This window comes from Dendropsophus ebraccatus, chromosome 1 (genome assembly GCF_027789765.1).
Source record: "Dendropsophus ebraccatus isolate aDenEbr1 chromosome 1, aDenEbr1.pat, whole genome shotgun sequence".
NCBI lineage: Eukaryota > Metazoa > Chordata > Amphibia > Anura > Hylidae > Dendropsophus > Dendropsophus ebraccatus.
The window spans coordinates 143,505,618-143,520,382 of NC_091454.1; positions in this window are offsets into that span (position 1 = coordinate 143,505,618).

A 14,765-nucleotide genomic window follows, 5' to 3' on the forward strand; every position below is an offset into this window, starting at 1 on the left:
AGACACACACACCTTCCTCACAATGTCAGCACCTCTGAAGCAGATAAAGTGCTGATAGATTCCCTTTAAGGCTGCGTGCACACTACGGAATTGCCGCGTATAACCCGCGGCGTATGCCGTCGCTCGTCCCCACACGCGGCGGCGCGCTTTTCCGGCGGTGCCATAGACACTGTTCTGTGCACGGGCGGATTCCGCGTTCCGTCGAAAGAATTGACATGTCAATTCTTTTGGCGGAACGCGGAATCCGCCCGTGCATAGTATAGTGTCTATGGCACGGACGGAAATGCGCGCCGCCGCGTGTGGAGACGAGCGACGGAATACGCCGCGGGTTATACGCGGCAATTCCGTAGTGTGCACGCACCCTAAAGCAATTGTGCAGCAGTGAAGATCATAGTAAATCAACTAAGCTCTGACACTAGCTAGATATATCCAAATACATATATCAGACTGTACATCATATACCCCCAAGTCACTGCCTGTGGGGAAGGCTGCCTGTCACTATAGATGGGGTCAGTAGCTTTTCCACAATGAGCGGTGATTACTATCACCACGCGCTCTGGTAAAGCAACTAGCAGAGCAAGCAGTGATTCACCCTTTTCTGTGGATAGGCTGCTTGTGCCCGTGTTGCCCCTTACTGCTGCCATTCAACTGTGGTAAAGTAAAAAGTATTAATAGCAAAAATGCATTTACAAAAGTATGCCTTTAAACATTGAATTCAGATGTTCAGATGATTCATTCAGTATCATTGTCCCAGTTGTATAGAATCCAGCACTAACTAATGCAGTCTGACTGTACAAGTATAAAAAACACACATATAAGCTCTTCAGCTTCTTTAAAATGTAACGTCTTTATTTCATCCTTTAAAACTGATGTGGATCCTGGGTAATACCATTTAGAAAACACACATATAAGCTCTTCAGCACAGTTAAAATATCTTTATTTCATCCTTTAAACACATCAGTTTTAAAGGTTGAAATAAAGACGTTACATTTTAAAGAAGGTGAAGAGATGGTAATACCCAGGATCCAGGGGTATCCTCATTCGTGCTCCACCAATTCAAGAAGAAATACATAATTGAGTCAAGCAGGATCTGCAGCAGATTTGATGACCTAGAATTGATTTGCTTTGAATCTGCAGCTTCAAATCTGCGCCATCAAATCTGCTGCAGATCCTGTATGTGTGAACCCATCCTAAAGGGGCTGGACACTTTGCACTGCTTTGATGAGAAGACAAAACATTTAGTGTATGTAACGGATAACTTACTAATACAAGGTGGCTTCTTTGCAGCCCTGTTCTCCATCTAACAAAGCAGTTTCTCAGGACTTGATCCAGTTTTCCCAGCACCCGGGGGGGAGCAGCGCTGAGTTTGAAGGCAGCAGGCTGTTAAGCTGATTACCAACATAATTTAACATCATGCTTTGTTGTTACTACAAATTTGCTCATCTCTAATGTAGCTTCGCAGCTTCTGGGCTGTTCCTGAGCTTTTCTATGGCACTCACCCCCTCAATATAATAAAATTCTCCTGAATGGAGTCCTGTCACGTCTCCCTCCTTGCTCGCTCCCTCCTCCCAACAAACATGTGGATCACATATCCTCTGTCTCTGCAGTGGGCTGGGTTAGTGCTTAAAGCCCACTGTCTAGACGCAGGCCACGTGATCTAATGTGGTGGGTTAGGTTAGTGTTTACTATGGCTCACACTCTAACAACCGCCCCTGCCCTCTGTCACCCACTCAGCTGTTTGCCTGTGCCGGTTTCCGGTAGTGAAAGTCTTGAATCCTAGGAAGCTTCCTGATGGTCTCCAGCCGCTCCTGAGCAGTGAGCAGCAGCTGATCTTACAGCAACTGCGCGGCCACTGTGTCCATTGGCACTCCCATCTGGGGCTACCACACTGACTGATCCATCTGCACCACAAGTGATACCTGAGGGTCTGTCCAGGCCTGGACCTGCTGCTGCAGCTAGTAAGCCACAGGTTGGGGATCACATCTCTCCAGCTTATTTTTTTGTCTGCTTCTCTGTGTCCCGTTGCTTGGTTACAGGGGTGAAAGCTTTTGCAGCAGCGGTGCTTGGTAGAGGCGAGTGCACTATACTGCCTGTTACTCGTTATGCCAGACCGCCTGCTATCACCCGCTACCGATATATATTAGCATAGTTCCTAATTCCTGTAGTTCTCTAGAGATGAGCGAATTTACAGTACAAACGAAGCGAATCACTTTGGCAATCTGCTCATCAGCCTGCTGCTCCACCCCAGGAACCTGGATCCAGTCTTGTGAGACTTCTCCCAGGCCTGGATCCAGCTTTTCCAGGCACCCAGGGCAGAGCAGCACAGATTTCAGAGGTGGCAGGCTGATAAGCAGATTGCAGAAAGAGGAATGTGGCATGCTGGGAGATGGCACTTACCAGGAAACCACATCTTGAATATAGTTTGTGAGAGGTCTCTACAAATTCAGTAGGGGGTGATAAGTAACACTGGGTTCCTATGGAACTGATAGCTTGGGGAGGGCCTGGGCGGAATACCCTTTTAATAAGCTATTGGTTATAAAGGCATGATGCTTTCTTGTTCCTTTTTAAAATATATTTTTTTTCAAAGAGTAAACAACTTACAAATGAAGAGAATGCTGATTACTGCCAAACTGAGATTTCATGTATACAAGTAGATCACATATACAAGTGCTTTTCATTGAAATTATGCATAATGCAATAATCTTGCTGCTCCTACAAACATTTTAGGATTTGAAACAAATAAGCAAGGTACTATTTATGAATTTATTCCTGAATTTTAGCAACCATGTTTTTTCTGTCTTTTGTATTTGGCAGGATAACAAAAGGAGCAGAGAAACATGTAACGGACGACATCATATGCAGGAATTACAAAACCAATCACATACATGATTAAAACCATATTAAAAGAAAAAAAAATACTGGTAAGCCTAACAAATGTCATTGTGACAAATATGCACCAAAGCAAATCTCCATGAATATAAACTAATGATGTGGTGTCAAAGGAGTAAAATAAAAAAAAGTCAGGTTTGGAGTATAGCAGAAAAGAGCAAATGGAAAACAGTGTCCCAGAGTCCCGCAAAAGGCAATATTAAACATAATTTCCCAGATTCAATTGTGAATCTGAGTAAGGCAAAATTGAACATGAGTCGATCGGCACCAGTTAAGGGCTATCACTAGGCCAGTGGTGTAGCTACGGGGGTCGCAGCGGTTGCCATGGCGACCGAGCCCTGTATGCTAGGGGGGCTCGCTGACTCTCCCTCACCACTTCCTTTCACGCTGCAGTTCTCCTGAACTGGCTGAGAAAATGACAGCCAGTTCGGGAGAAATGCACTAAGCCCTCCCTGCCCGGACTGACAATCTGGCAGACTAGTGTGCTAACCAGATTGCCAGTTCCTGTGGGGCTGCCTGATGTAATGCTGCATAAAAAAAAAAGTAACAGGCAGCGCAGGGGACAGCCCTTACTTCCTGCCCAAGGCCCCTTCCTCCTCCTGGAGCTACCTGAGCATCTGCTGAGAGCCGGCCCCCCTTACATGGCTCTAGGAAGAGGAGGAACATGAAGTCTGTTGCACAGGTCCCAGGACGTTGATCAGTGAGAGAGGAGAAAGCTCCGTGCACAGACTGCCCGGCAGGAGAGGAGAGCCACATGCGCTGGGCCACTCCGCTGAGGGTAGTAGTAGGTGGTAGTACTGGGTAGGGACCCGGTTAGCCACTTACCTGATGGTATGTCACGGTATGGGCACGAGGGATAGCAGCTGTAGACCGGGAACCTGACCAAGCGGAGGCCGAGCAATTCTTCGTTGTCCTTAGTCAGGGCACCAATAATTACACCAATGCCAAGGTTCAGAAACAACGGTAGTTGTGTATTTATTATAACGGTGGTAACTAGTAGCAACAGTCTCTCCGGATGCAACCAGGAATAAGGCAGACTTAAATAAGGCAGAGTAATGGGTGATGCTGCAATAGGCTGTGATGATAGCGTACTGAATGATCAGAGTAGTAGTGAAACTGAGGATAAGATGCTGGGCGAAATGAAACTGAGATGAATACTTGCTGTTGATGATTAGAGAAGATGATGAGAGGAATGACCGAAGAACGGCACCCAGATCTTGTGGTTAGCATGAGAATCTTGAGAATAGATTACAGCCAGGAACACTTCTGGTAATGCTGCAGCAGGTACCGCAAGGTTGCTGCCTTGTGACACAGGAGCAGCAGCAACACACAACCTATCCCCCTGAAGGTGGAAGACAGGACTGAGGCAGACAGGAAGTCACATGGTATCCTCAGCCAAAGCTTGATGGCCATTGGGGTTACCATGGAAGCAGGGGCAGTCACGTGACATCCAGCCATTGCATCATCACACCATTAGGACATATAGGACCAAATATACATGAGAAGTACCATACTTGAACACTGGGGGCGACATAATACCCTTAGGCACTGATAACTGAATATGCATACAAGAAATGAATGGAATAGCAGACCTGAACACTGAGAGAGGTGACACAATACACACAGTTTGCAGTGGACCATAGCTTTTCAGAACAGAACTGGCCATAATAAAGGTGCAGAGATAAAGTGACAAATAAATACTCTGTTCTGGGACACTGCACATGTGTGTGTAACAGGCAGGGTGCAGGGCTGTGTGTTACAGGGATAGAGCAGAGCTGTGTGTGTAACAGGCAGGGCGCAGGGCTGTGTATTACAGGGATGAAGCAGAGCTGTGTGTGTAACAGGCAGGGTGCAGAGCTGTGTATTACAGGGATGGAGCAGAGCCGTGTGTGTGTAATATGCAGGGTGCAGGGCTGTGTGTGTAATAGACAGGAAAAGTGGAAAGTGAGGACAATGGGTAAGTGCTGCTCACATCCTGTACAGTGTTTCCCAACCTGCAGCTTTCAGCTATTGTGACATTACAACTCCCATCATGCCTTTGGCTCTCTGGGCAGAACCACAGATAGGAGAGTCATGTAAGGGATATACATATGGAAAGTATACAGATTTCTTACTAAGACCCATTCATTTCTATGGGCATGTTCATCTGACGATCTGTAGTATTGGTTGTGACGTGGATTAGGTACAAATATGGATGTGTGTTTGGGTCAGTAGTAATAAATAGGTGCAATACTTTTCTAAATTATGGATCTGTATCTGCAGTCAGTATTGGGCCTCATTCACACGTCCGTAGCACTGTCCGCAATTGCCAACAGAGGACCAACGTTTTTAATTACTTCATTTACATGTCCGTATGTATGTACGGGTCACGATTCGTGCCGCAAACAAAGCATATGTAGTGCGGACCGGAATTTGTGGCACGGATCACGGAAAATGCCTAAAAAGCCAAGCATAACACCCATGTATATGTGAGCAAGTGACCCAAAACAACAAAATTCACTGCAGTGCACATTGCACCACCAATTTTGTTTTTTTTTTATGGAGTGCGGGAATTATATTTTGTAAGGGCTTTGTATGCCAGGGTTGCTTTGTAGTCCCAGTGTGGCCCTGTCTCCCTCCCTATTCAGTTGTATCAGCAATTGCTAATACAGCTGACTATACTGCTGGTAGGAGCTCCAGGTTGCAGAACTACAACACCCATCATGTCCGGCTGTCATCTTATGATGAGTGTTATAGTTTTGCAGTCTGTGTATCTCCTGGTTGTAGCACTACAACCTCCATCATGTCCTGCTGTCAGTTAATGATGGGAGTTGAAGTTTTTCAGCTAGCGAGTCAAAAATTGGGAAACTTATTAGAGAATGCCATAGTACAGTCCATTAAATATAGGAGACAGTGGCACAGTACTAGGTGGAGGCAGTAGCACGGTACATGAGGGAACACAGTGACAGTTCATTAGGACACATTGGCACATAAGGGGGCGTCACCTTAGAGTAATTGGTGACAGGAGGGGGGGGGGGGCCCAAGCTAAAATTTTGCATCAGGGCCCATTAGCCTTTAGCTACGCCCTGCACTGGACCTTTTACACATGACAGTAATTTGGAACAAATGCGCCTACAAATGTCCATATAGCCAATAATTGTTCTGTATCAAAAGGCTGAACTATGCCATCCTGATAAGAGTAATCATCTCACTCCCTGGAGGTAGAGAAGCAGAGTAGTGCAGTAAATAGATTGGTACATAATGTACACCTTGCCTAATATTTAAAGTGGGTTTGGTGCCTAGCACTGTAACCCTATTTACATTATTATTTTTTCTTTACTACTGTCTGAGACAGTCACCGGGCCTCTGTTCTCCAGAAAGATTGAGGTCCCAGATGTTTATATTGGTATGTCATAAATATGTCAGTGGGTAATACCTTTTTTATGTTCATGTGTACTGTATCAACTGTGGATTTCACACCGCAACAGATTTGTTACATATTAGTACATAGCAGACCTATGGTTTTCACACCTAATGAGTCAAGTGCAAAATGCCTGGCTCATGGAGTGTAAGGAGTTAAGTAGTGATGCTTAGCATTACCTGGGGCCACACAGTATGTGCCACTGGTTACTGTACAGGAGTGAGGACTCGTCATAATGACTGGACTGTGCACAGCAAAAGGGTTTCCCACTCAAGGGGGCTATATGCAGCTGGGGTTGAGCAGGAGGGATATATTGCATACTCTTCTGCCAAGTTTCCCGAGGGAGGAGTTAAAGGGGTACTCCAGAGGGGGAAAAAAATAAATCAGTTGGTGTCGGAAAGATATACAGATTTGTAAATTGCTTGTATTAAACATTTTTTAACCTTTAAGTACTTATCAGCTGCCATATGCCCCACAGAAAGTGGTGTATTCTTTTCTGTCTGACATGGTGCTTTCTGCTTCCATCTCTACATGTCAGGAACTGTGCAGAGCAATAGCAAATTCCCATAGAAAACTTATTTCTCTGGACACTTCCTAACACAGAGACAGATGTGGCAGGAGAGAGCACTGTGTCAGACTGAAAAAATACATCACCCTGAGTTTTTTTTTTTGTAATTTACAAATCTGTACAACTTTATGATACCAGTAGATTTAAAAACATTTAAGTGGAGATGTTGTGCATCACCACTTAACTGTTTCTGTAAGGGACACTGTATAGATTGCTGGTTACTGCCCCCCTGAACTCACCACACATAAATGCACACCGCGCCCAGACCAGAAAACAAATGGTTTGGTGCAGATGTACAGCGTCACCACTTAAAGGAATTCTGTCAGGTCCACACCAGGTACAGAGCTGCACATAGGTGATAGGAATATAAAATAATTAATGCTGTTGTCTTTGCTGTTGGAATTCCAGGATTCAGCCTAGGTAATAGGCTGTATCCCGGAATTCCAGGCGGTCCCCGGGATGTCTCCTCCTTACGCATGGACCGTGAAGACATCAGCAATCAAATGCAGAAGGTCCTGCTAGGTTCAAGTTTGATCGAACCTAGCTTTTTCCGATGTTTGATCAAGCCTACTCAAGAGGTGTGAGAGCTATTTTGCATATCCTTTCTAGTCAGTTAATAGTCACATGGGCGTGAACTTAGCTTTAATAAAGGAAGTGAATGTCAGGTCAAGGGGTATGTATTAGATATACACACCCTTCAATGTAGAACATTCACACTTGCTTACTATATAATCATGCCTGTAACTTGATATCCACTCCCACAAAAAAAACAGAAAAGTGCAACAACACGCTGCAGATGTCAAGACATATAGTTAATACAGATATTTAGAATTGCAAATATATAGAAAAAAAATGCTATAGAAAAAAAATAGGTTCTTGGCATATCATTTGATCAAATAGTATGTCGCTAATTTAAAGTGACCTCAAAGGGATGGCACCTATACTATAATCTGCCTGCTCAGTGTATAGGATTAGTAGCCCAAGAGAGGCCAATGTATAGATCCATCCCTTTAAAGTGACTGTATCACCAGGCCGAAGCACTGGAGGCAGGCCAACCCACCCTTAGTGGGAAGAAACTCCAGCCCCTCCATGATGTGACTCCATTAGAATCAATAGAAGTAGAATAAATCCCGGCATTCGCTTGTGTAAACTGCTTCAAAGGATGTTTATGACATCAACACTGCACGCGTATCGACCAAACTGGTCTTTATCAACAGCATGCTTCACAGTGATACAACGTACATTTAAATACCTGTAATCTGGCGCCAAAATGTGACGTCATAGGTAACATAGTAACTAAAATATAAACATAAACAAAAACAACAAGCACATGTAATCGAATTGTCAATGAATGGAGTATCAACACATAGTAAATAGATAGTGAATGACGTATATGATCTCACGTATCTAGGGTTCACTTATCATGTGGATGTCCAGAGAATTATGAGACAACCCACATTTGGAGCAAGCAAGCAGGGTACATTTCCCTGTTTGCGATGTCAACAATGCTCCAACATCATCCGTGACGACACCTTCACCCACCCACAGACAGGCAAGAGGTACAGAATTAGAGGCCACTTCACGTGTGACACCCGCAATGTTATTTATAGTCTTAAATATCCGTGCGGGATGATGTATATTGGAGAAACAATCCAGAAGGTCCGTGATCGGATCGTACAACACAAATCGTCCATTAGACGACAGAACCTCCTTCTACCAGTACCCGCACATTTTCACACACACAACCATCAAATCTCACAGTTGCGGTTTCAGGTCATCGAAGAAGTGAAATTGCCAAGGAGAGGGGGTGATATCAAGCAGTTATTGAGAAAGCGTGAGGCGTACTGGATCCACACATTACGCACTCTCGAACCTCTTGGTCTTAATAGAGATTATGAGATTAGCCATTTACATTAGTTTTTTTCTTACATTTGTTGTTTCTATTTTCTTTCTCAGCTACAAGGCGGTCCACATGATTAGTGAACCCTAGATACGTGAGATCATATACGTCATTCACTATCTATTTACTATGTGTTGATACTCCATTCATTGACAATTCGATTACATGTGCTTGTTGTTTTTGTTTATATTTTGGTTACTATGGTACCTATGACGTCACATTTTGGCGCCAGATTACAGGTATTTAAATGTACGTTGTATCACTGTGAAGCATGCTGTTGATAAAGACCAGTTTGGTCGATACACCTGCAGCGTTGATGTAATAAACATCCTTTGAAGCAGTTTACACAAGCGAGTGTCGGGATTTATTCTACTTCTATGTGACTTACTGCCACTAGCACCGCGCCGCAGAAGTACACGGAGTGCCGGTTGTCTAGATCTTCCATTAGAATCAATGGAACCCCATGGGGCTAGGGTTTCCTCCCACTAAGGGTGGGTCCACCCCCAGTGCCTTAGCCTGGTGGTACAGTCACTTTAAGGTCAATGGAACAGCATATAAAGAATCTGTAAAAGGTGCATAAACAGGGCATCCTAAGCTAATTCATGATGGTTTAATAGGACCATTAAACTAAAGGTACCCATACCTTTCCTTTACATCTACATATTTTCCTTGCTTGAACTTGATTTGCCTGTGTCTTTTTTCAACAATACCTCCATTTTCCTATTGTGGTGGTTGCTATGACCAGTGGTGTTAATGTTGTGACGCCAGTGCTAGTTCAGCACACAGGTGTGATGTTGGTACCTGCTTTAGTGTCGCCGGTGTGTAGTGTTCCCCAAATGATTGGTGACCTGCTGGGTTGTGATGGGTTCCTTGGGCTCTTGTAAACTGAGTCCTGAGTAAAAAATTGACCCACGTGGACTATCGGTACCGCCACCCACAGAAGGGGAAAAATAACCCAAGATGTGTGGTTAGTGTGTATACGTGTGGTGGGACACAACACTTTGGTGTGGCTTACAGATCTGGATTAAAATAAAGATTAGAAAAGCAATATGAGTTTCCTCTGAAATCAACAGGAAGTAGAATAAATGCAAGTTTTGCATCTGCATCAGAATCCACACAGAATTTTTGCCACCTGACCATACCCTTATGATTTTACATAACAGCAGATTTGTTTTGTTATGTCCACTTTATGTTCTTTTCCTTGGGGCCTATGGTTCATGAGCACTGTGCCTATTGTGTATGAACTATAGGAACAAGCAAAGACAGCGCTCCATGATGTGGAAGTATCAAATAGAAGATGTCTCACACCTTTGTCAAGGAGTAAAGGTGTGAGACAAACCGAAACGTCAGGATTAACCAATGTTCTAGTCTGTGGATACCTTATTACCAAATAAAAACCTTTAAAGGGGTAGTGCGGCGCTCAGCAATTATTCACAGAATAACACACATTACAAAGTTATACAACTTTGTAATGTATGTTATGTCTGTAAATCGCCCCCTTCCCGTGTCCCCCCACCCCCGCACGTGTACCCAGAAGTGTGGTGCGCTATACATACCTGATCCGGCCCCCCTCTGCCACGTCATAACTGTGCTCAGCCGCGATTGGCTGAGCACAGTTATGCTCAGCCAATCGCGGCTGAGTAGCTGATGATGTGACACGCGTCATCAGCTGCTCGGCCACGATTGGCTGAGCACAGTTATGCACAGCCAATTGCGGCTGAGCAGCTGATGACGCTGCAGAGGGGGGCCCGCATGCGGGACGGCCTGCAGCGGGTCAGTCTGCCTCCCGAAGATTGCATCGACAGAAGACGGGGGTCGGTACGCGTCAGGTATGTATATCGCACCACACTTCCGGGTACACGTGTGAGGGTAGGGGGACACGGGAAGGGGGCGATTCACAGACATAACATACATTACAAAGTTGTATAACTTTGTAATGTGTGTTATTCTGTGAATAATTGCTGAGCGCCGCACTACCCCTTTAAGCATCTGCATAAGCTTCTTGAAGACTATTATTTACCAGACAGCCATTGGGTGGATACAACAATTTATTAAGCAAATACTCCCACCCAGCTACAAACCAGAGTGCGACCCGTTACTCTCCACAACGATAATCATCTTTTACAGGCTACTAAATGCAGGACAAGATACTATACAATATTACAGTGTACTATTTAAGCAATCAAAAAGTGATAAAGCACAAGCCTGGAGACAAAAATGGCTGCACATCGCACCCATGGTTGATACTAAAGCTTGTTCAGTTACATTAAAAACCAACTTCAGAAGTTAGTATATAATTTGATAAAACCATATTGCCTCATGTACCACCTGCAGGTATTCAGTCCCTACTTTAGCCATGGTACAGCATTCACCGGCGACCACCGCCGCAAAGCTAACGCCCATGGGGAGGAAGCAGCCCTGCGGTACAGCAACCCCATTGTCACAGAACCAGAGCCACAGCGCCTCGCAGGCATAGCCGGCAGCTAACACCTAGTGTGAACAGATCTAAAAGCCCACTCCATGTGCTCAGAGCTAGACTGGGAAAGAGGAGGTACTTACCATGCACATCACTTCACGCTAATTGGTCACATATGGGAGGAGTGCAAAACCACAAAGAAAAGGGAGAGAATACAAAAAAAAGAGGAGGTACTTCCCATATGAAAAGTGATAAAGTCCCTTCTCAAAATGGTCCCAATAAGAATTAAAGATCATAGGGCAAAAAATTTAGCTCTTACACAGCTCTGTGGATTAAGTTATATGTGGGTGTTAATTTATTATAACTGTTATTTGTAAAAATTTATAAAGAATAAGTAAAAAAAAAAGAAAAGAAAGAAATAGGGGGTTAGAATATGGTGGTGAAAAGTGATGCATTTTTATTTTCTAAAAAGAAATAAAAAATAAAACATAACAGAAGCTAGATACTGTAAATGGAGCATCTTTGTAATTGAACTGTGTAATTTATGATAACATGTCAGTTTCAATGCATGATGAATGTTCTAAAACTTGAACTAAACAGAAGTTGCAGAATTGTTTTCTTTCCAATTTTACAGCAGAAATAATTTTGTTAAATTTCACAGTAAATTTTGGTAAAATGAAAAGTGTAATTAAAGTGTAATTGATCCCACAAAAAAAAACAAAAAACAACGCAACAACAAGCCTCACGTGGCTCTGAAGATGGAAAAGAAGGCTAGGAGGAAATAAACATTTTTTAATTGTGTTTTACAAGGTACTCAGACATCAAGTTAAATAAAAACACACTAAAAATCCATTTGTTTTATGTGTTTGTGTTCCTCTTCCCAGGATGTCCTCTCACTACTTACTGGTTGAGCAGTTGCTCAGTACTATTTCCAGAATGCATTATGTTCCCTCAGCTCTCCATCACAGTCCTCCCACCCTGCCTAAGCCTCTCCCACAGTACTCCTGCCAGATCCCTGCCCAGAGCTGCTGCTGAACACTGCTCTACACACCAGACTCTCTCTCCAGCTGTTATATCATTCCCTTTCTGCTGTTCTACCTCTGGTATTGCTAAGCACAAGACAGCATACTGTAAACACACCTAATTCTTCCCTAAATATTCCAATTCTGATATATGTGTATCTGACAGGGAACTGGTGATGTAGGCTGGAGGGGCTGGGCAGAGGTGATAACTAGAGATGAGCGAACTTTTCAAAAGTACGATACAACAGGTTCGCCGAACTTAAATGTAAAGTTTCGGTTTGTGTCAAACCAAACTTTAACGAACCACATTAAAACGGCTAAACAACTTGAGATTTTTAGCTGCTTTAATGCGTTTTCTAAAGGCCACTCATTATACTTATATGTCCACACTCTTTTGGGGTTTTTCTTCTCCGGTTCTGCCCCAGCGTCTTTTACTGTTAAGCCCCGCTCAGCCAATCACAGGCTGACTAGGACAGGGCAGCACCGCCGCCTGTGATTGGCTGAGCTGGATGTCACTCTTGTCTCTAGAGTGACAGCCCACTCAGCCAATCATGGGTGGCAGTGCTGTCCTGTCCTAAGCAGCCTGTGATTGGCTGAGTGGGCTGTCATTCTAGAGACAAGAAAAGGTCTAGGGACCATAGAAAATGTTATGAAAATTACCATTAGGCTTCTGTTACACACAGCAACTTCCAGTGCAGTTTTATTGCTAAATCCAGAAGTGGATCCAGAAGGAAGCAGAATTATATATCCTTCTTTAATGTTTCTAATTTCTTTTTGAATCCACTCTTAAGCCCCTCTGTTTTGCTTAGGTGATTGACATCTGGTCTTTTCACTCCCCCTTTGTCAGTCTGTGTGTCTGGTCCAATCACGTGCTGGAGCAGGTCTCTGGCTGCCTATAAAGTGTTCAGATGCCCAGTAGTCTTGGCCAGCTATCATTCTAGGTTGAGCGTGCTTGTGTGGTGACTGCTGTGAGGCACTACCGGTCACTTGCCAGATGGTACTGTGTGACGCCACTACTGTGGTGCTTGGTCAAAACAAAGCTCAGCCAGATGGAATACTGTTGTGACGCCAGTGCCAGGTGGGTACACAGGTATAGGGGCACACCTGCTTTTAGTTTAGAGTGGCGAGCTATACCCTTTCCCCTGTGGTTGGTGACCTGCCTGGCTGTGAGAGGGTCCCTTGGATGCTTCTCATGGTGGTCCGGAGTGGAGTTGAGACCCACCCGGACTATTGTTACCGCCACCCACAGAAAGGGGAGACGACCCAAGGAAGGTGCAAATACTGTGTCGTTTTTTAAGTAATAATCACTCCTGTTACCATAAATAAACTCTTCTCTACTTTAGGGTGCCTTCACACCTACCAGATCCGCAGTGGATCTCACTTCTGCGGATTCGCAGCGAGATCAGCTGCGGATCCAGTATCATTCACCCCTATGATAGCACATACTCACAGCAGGATTGACATCCCACTGTGAGTATGTGCTTTAACTCCCTGGTGCCCGCAGCCCGCATCCCTGTCCCTTCATCCCCATCCCCAGCATCCTCCATCCCCATCCCATCATCCCCGCCGCCGTCATCCTCCATCCCCGCGCCTGCATCCCACTGCCGAGAGCATACATTACCTGCTTGGCGGTGCAGCTACAGTGAGGTTTCCGGCTCCGGTGCCGCTGCGGTGCACTGATCGGCTGAGCGGGACCGGAGGCGGGAGCCTCACTGCAGCCACGCCGCCGAGCAGGTAATTTATGCTTTCGGCGGCGGGCTGCAGGATGCGGGCGCGGGGATGGAGGATGCCTGGGACGGGGATGCGGGCGGCGGGGCTGCGGGCACCAGGGAGTTAAAGCACATACTCACAGCGGGATGTCAATCCTGCTGCGAGTATGTGCTATCATAGGGGTGAATGATACTGGATCTGCAGCTGATCTCGCTGCGAATCCGCAGAAATGAGATCCGCTGCTGATCCGGTAGGTGTGGAGGCACCCTTAGGAATACTTGGTACAGTAGTACTTGGACTTGTGACTTTACAATATACTTTGGACTTGACTGACAAGACTTGTGCTGAGAGCTTGAGAGGTAGAATAGCCGTGCTGGCTTGGTTGCGTGCTGAGAAGTAGAGTAAGTGCAGAGGAGTAGAGAGGAGGATGTCGCAAGAGTCCCAACCCAAGTAGTACTGTGCTCTGCCGTAACTTTAGTAGTAGAATACTTGAGAGTAGAGAGAATACTTGTGCCCGTGTTTTGACTTCTGTATGTGCACAACCTCGACCTGTCTATTGGCCTGTCTGTCTGCCTCTGCCTTTGGCTCTCTTAGTTTTTTTACCGGCCATACGTCTATCCCTTGGTGTTTGTCTTGTCTGCTTTTTATGTTGACCACCTTTGCTACAGGTCAGGGACCCTCAGCAAGTTGCCTACATACTTGTATGTATAGTTGTTGTATACAGTGTGTATACACTCCGTCCGGGATTCCATAGGAAATAATGTGAATTCGCCCTTTCAATAAATAGCGGCTGGTGTTGCAATCTGCAACAATGGCTGTTATTTATTGAAAATATACAGCGTGTGAACAAGGCCTCAATA